Source organism: Salvelinus namaycush, unplaced genomic scaffold, assembly GCF_016432855.1.
Source record: "Salvelinus namaycush isolate Seneca unplaced genomic scaffold, SaNama_1.0 Scaffold1312, whole genome shotgun sequence".
NCBI lineage: Eukaryota > Metazoa > Chordata > Actinopteri > Salmoniformes > Salmonidae > Salvelinus > Salvelinus namaycush.
In genome coordinates, this window is record NW_024058023.1 from 312 (window position 1) to 6,364 (window position 6,053).

Here is a 6,053-nt window from a genome sequence, read left to right on the forward strand (position 1 = left end):
CCACACCACCACCACCACGGTAGCCCACACCACCACCACCACCACCACCACCACCACCACGGCAGCCCACACCACCACCACCACCATGGTAGCCCACACCACCACCACCACCACCACAGTAGCCCACACCACCACCACCACCACCATTGTAGCCCCCACCACCACCACCATGGTAGCCCACACCACCACCACCACCACCATGGTAGCCCACACCACCACCACCACCACCACCACAAACATGGTAGCCGACACCACAACCACCACCACCAACATGGTAGCCCACACCACCACCACCACCACCATGGTAGCCCACACACCACCACCACCACCATGGTAGCCCACACCACCACCACCACCACACCACCACCACCACCACCATGGTAGCCCACACCACCACCACCATGGTAGCCCACACCACCACCACCACACACCACGGTAGCCCACCACCACCACCACCACGGTAGCCCACACCACCACCACCAACACGGTAGCCCACACCACCACCACCACCACGGTAGCCCACACCACCACCACCACCACCACGGTAGCCCACACCACCACCACCACCACGGTAGCCCACACCACCACCACCACCACGGTAGCCCACACCACCACCACCACGGTAGCCCACACCACCACCACCACCACCACCACCACGGTAGCCCACACCACCACCACCACGGTAGCCCACACCACCACCACCACCACCACCACCACGGTAGCCCACACCACCACCACCACGGTAGCCCACCACCACCACCACCACGGTAGCCCACACCACCACCACCACCACCACCACGGTAGCCCACACCACCACCACCACCACGGTAGCCCACACCACCACCACCACCACCACCACGGTAGCCCACACCACCACTACCACCACCACGGTAGCCCACACCACCACTACCACCACCACGGTAGCCCACACCACCACCACCACCACCACCACGGTAGCCCACACCACCACCACCACCACGGTAGCCCACACCTTCACCACCACCACGGTAGCCCACACCACCACCACCACGGTAGCCCACACCACCACCACCACCATGGTAGCCCACACCACCACCACCACCATGGTAGCCCACACCACCACCACCACCATGGTAGCCCACACCACCACCACCACCACGGTAGCCCACACCACCACCACCACCACGGTAGCCCACACCACCACCACCACCACGGTAGCCCACACCACCACCACCACCATGGTAGCCCACACCACCACCACCACCATGGTAGCCCACACCACCACCACCACCATGGTAGCCCACACCACCACCACCACCATGGTAGCCCACACCCCCCACCACCACGGTAGCCCACACCACCACCACCACCACGGTAGCCCACACCACCACCACCACCATAGTAGCCCACACCAACAACCACCACCATGGTAGCCCACACAACCTCCACCACCATGGTAGCCAACACAACCCCCACCATCACCATGGTAGCCCTCACAACCACCACGGTAGCCCACAACTCCACCACCACGGTAGCCCACACCACCACCACCACCGTAGCCCACACCACACCACCATGGTAGCCCACACCACCACCACCACCGTAGCCCACACCACACCACCATGGTAGCCCACACCACTACCACGGTAGCCCACACCACCACCACCTTAGCCCACACCACCACCACCACCACCACGGTAGCTCACGCCACCACGGTAGCCCACACCACCACCATGGTAGCCCACACCACCACCATGGTAGCCCACACCACCACCACCACCATGGGAGCCCACACCACCACCATCACAGTAGCCCACAACACCACCAGCAAGCTAAACTAAATACAGGCATTTGCCAACCAACCCAACCAGTTTATAGAAATAGTGTGCAGCAGTTTATCAGTTATGAAGGTTTCATTTCCAAATACAATGGAACAGAAAACTAGACAAGGTAAGTCAGGTACCTGACAGTGTCTAAGTGATCATGTGTGATGAGCACTGTCTGCATCATACATTCCTCCTCCAGGGTGTTAGCCTGTTAGGTTTTCGGAAAGGGAAACTTAACAAAAGAGCAACACATCCATTGTAATGACGCTGTAAATAGTCATGTGACTGAAAATCACAGGAAGTGGGAAATCTGAGGTTGGTCGATTTTCAACTCATTCCCTAATGAAGATACAGTGGGATATTGGTCATGTTGCACTTCCTAAGGCTTCCACTACATGTCAACCATCTTTAGAAACTTGTTTGAGGCTTCTACTGTAAAGGAGGAGCTCATAAGGGCTCTTTGAGTCAGTGGTCTGGCAGAGTGCCACAGGCTCGTGATGCTCGTTCATGTGAGAGGTAGCTCTACAGCACTACAGGACCATTGCTTTTCTACAGACAAAGGAATTCTCCGGTTGGAACATTATTGAAGATTTATGTTAAAAACATCCTAAAGATTGATTCTATACATCGTTTGACATGTTTCTACGGACTGTAACAGAACTTTTTGACATTTCGTCTGCTCCTAGTGAATGCGCTTCGTGACTTTGGATTTGTTTACAAAACGCGCTAACAAAAGTAGCTATTTGGACATAAATGATGGACATTATCGAACAAATCAAACATTTATTGTGGAACTGGGATTCATGGGAGTGCATTCTGATGAAGATCATCAAAGATAAGTGAATATTTATAATGTTATTTCTGACTTCTGTTGACTGCACAATATGGCGGATATCTTTTTGGCTTGTTGGGTCTCTGAGCGCCGTACTCAGATTATTGCATGGTTTGCTTTTTCCATAACACTTTTTTGAAATCTGACACAGCGGTTGCATTAAGGAGAAGTTTGTCTATATTTTCATGTAACATGTAACACTTGTATTTTCATCAACATTTATAATGAGTATTTCTGTAAATTGATGAGGCTCTCTGCAAAATCACCGGATGTTTTTGGAACTACTGAACATAACACGCCAATGTTTACTGAGATTTTTTTAAATAAATATGCACTATATCGAAAAACATTTATTGTGTAATATGAAGTCCTATGTGTCACGTTCCTGACCTGTTTTCTGTTGTTTGGTATGTGTTTAATTGGTCAGGGCGTGAGTTTGGGTGGGTAGTCTATGTTATGTGTTTTCTATGTTGGGTTAATGGGTTGCCTGGTATGGCTCTCAATTAGAGGCAGGTGTTTGGCGTTTCCTCTGATTGAGAGTCATATTAAGGTAGATTGTTCTCACTGTTTGTTTGTGGGTGATTGTTCCTGTGTCTGTGTAATCCACATGGGACTGTTTCGTTTGTTCGTTCGTTTTAGGTAGTCTGTTCCTGTTCTTGCGTCCTTCGTCTATATGTAAGTTCGTTTGTTTCAGGTCTGTTGCCTTCGTTTATTGTTTTGTAGTTTGTTCTAGTGTTTTGTCAGTGTTTCGTCTGTTTTGAAATAAATAGTTATGTATTCATCACCCGCTGCGCCTTGGTCCGTTCATACACCACCAGACGAACGTTACAGTATGAGTGTCATTTGATGAAGATCATCAAAGGTTAGTGATTAATTCTATCTCTATTTCTGATTTTTGTGACTCCACTCTTTGGCTGGAAAAATGGCTGTGTTTTTCTGTGACTTGGCTCTTACCTAACATAATCGTTTGTGGTACTTTCGCTGTATAGCCTATTTGAAATCGGACACTGTGGTGGAATTAACAACAAGATTACCTTTAAAATGGTATAAGATACTTGTATGTTTGAGGAATTTTAATTATGAGATTTCTGTTGTTTTGAATTTGGCGCCCTGAACTTTCACTGGCTGTTGTCATGTCGATCCCGTTAACGGGATCTCAGCCCTAAGAAGTTTTAATTAATTGTGGAAAGCACTACAGGATTGTGAGTATAGCGAGAGGGGTATGCAGAGTACCCACACCATCTCTGAAGTAAAGATCTACTGACTCTGGGTACCTTTCCTCCCCAGAAAAATGTGGTAACAGCCTGATTAATTGACTTGAAAAAACACTTTGGTAAAAACAATGGGATAGATTGAAATAGACTTGGGTAAACTGTTAATTTTTACGGCATTAATCGTTCCTATCACTGCGCAAGAAGGGGAGCAAAGTTTGCAGAAAAAAAGAGCATGTAATGAACGAGGTACGTTCACTCCAAGGTTTTTGAAACCAGAGCTGAAAGGACAAGTCTGTCTGCTGTTGCGCTGCTGGATTGATTGGGAAGCACTCACTTTTCTGGAGATTCAGCTTGTAACCTGAGAAGGAGCCAAAGATCTCCAGAATAGAAAGGATAGAAGGTAAAACAGGTTACAGGGTTATTTACATAGGTTATCATTATATGCAGATTATTTGTTACTCTATGTTCAACTCCTTCCTGTATTACACCTTGGAAAGAGGTGGATGCCCGTGAAGCTACTGAAAGGGGCTCAATGGCGATGGCAAATAATAAAGGGGACAGTGGGCAGCCTTGGCATGTCCCACGTTCCAGGGCAAAATAATCAGAACGGGTGTCATTGGTACGATACTGGCCTGGGGAGATGTATACAAGAGATGGATCCATGAGCTAAATTTGTCCCCAAATCCATTTTTTTTAAGAACAGCAAATAGGTACTCCCCACTGAATTCTGTCGAATGCTTTCTCTGCGTCGAGGGAGATAACCACCTCAGGGTAGTTGGAGAATTGCTTAGAATAAATAATGTTAAACAAGTGTCTGAATGTTAAAAATTGAATATCTGTCATTTATAAAGACGGTTTGTTCCTGTGATATGAGTCCTGGTGAGACGCCTCGCTATCACCTTCGCCAGTACCTTTACATCCACATTAACCTCACTAAGCAGCATTCGGAATTTTGGATGAAAAGCGTGCCCAAACTAAACTGCCTGCTAGTCAGGCCCAGAAGCTAGGATATGCATTTAAAATATTTGGATAGAAAACACTCTAAAGTTTCCAAAACTGTTAAAATAATGTCTGTTAGTATAACAGAACTGATATGGCAGGCGAAAACCTGAGGAAAATCCATCCAGGAAGTACTATTATTTTGAATGGCTGTTTTTCCATTGAAAGCCTATCCACCATACAAAGACTTAGAACCCAGTTCATGATCTCTATGGCTTCTTCTACATGTGGTCAGTCTTAAGGCATTGTTTCAGGCTTTTACTCTGAAAAATGAGGGAGATACAGCACTTTCAATGAGTGGACAGTGGACATTTCCAGACATGAGTGCGGCGTGCGATCGGGAGCGTGCCTTTCTTGCTTCTCCTTTTCTATTGATGAAGCTTTTGTCCGGTTGAAATATTATTGATTATTTATGACAAAAACAACCTGAGGATTGAATTGTTGAATTGTTTTTGACAGGTATTCTGCTCCTCAGGTCGTGTGACATTTGAATCAAAAAGGTAACTTACGAACTCACCAATCAAACATGATATGTAAGAAAGTGGAACACAAAGTACATATTTGGCAAAATTAAATAATACGTAGGAGCTTTGTCCACGAGCTTCTTCTCCATTCACCTGCTAAACCAAAACTCCCCTCTTGTATTTTAACTGAATACACATTTAAACCTTTGACCTGTTACTCCATCTCCTCCTGCAATTTAACTGACACACCACCGTGGTAGCCCACACCACCACCGTGGTAGCCCACACCACCACCCACACCACCACCGTAGTAGCCCACACCACCACCGTAGTAGCCCACACCACCACCGTAGTAGCCCACACCACCACCGTAGTAGCCCACACCACCACCGTAGTAGCCCACACCACCACCGTAGTAGCCCACACCACCACCGTAGTAGCCCACACCACCACCACGGTAGCCCACACCACCACCACCGTAGTAGCCCACACCACCACCACGGTAGCCCACACCACCACCATGGTAGTAACCCATTTCTGACTGTATTATTTTCATATAGGATTTCCCATAAACTAGTCTAGACCTGCTCAGCAAGTGACCATAAAGAGATTAGGGAGATGACGTATTGAAAGGGAAACTTAACGAAATGTAAACCCTTCCATTGTAATGATGCTATAAATAGTTCTGTGACTGAAACTCTTCACTTGGAGAGACATCATATCCTAGAAGAAGCTCATC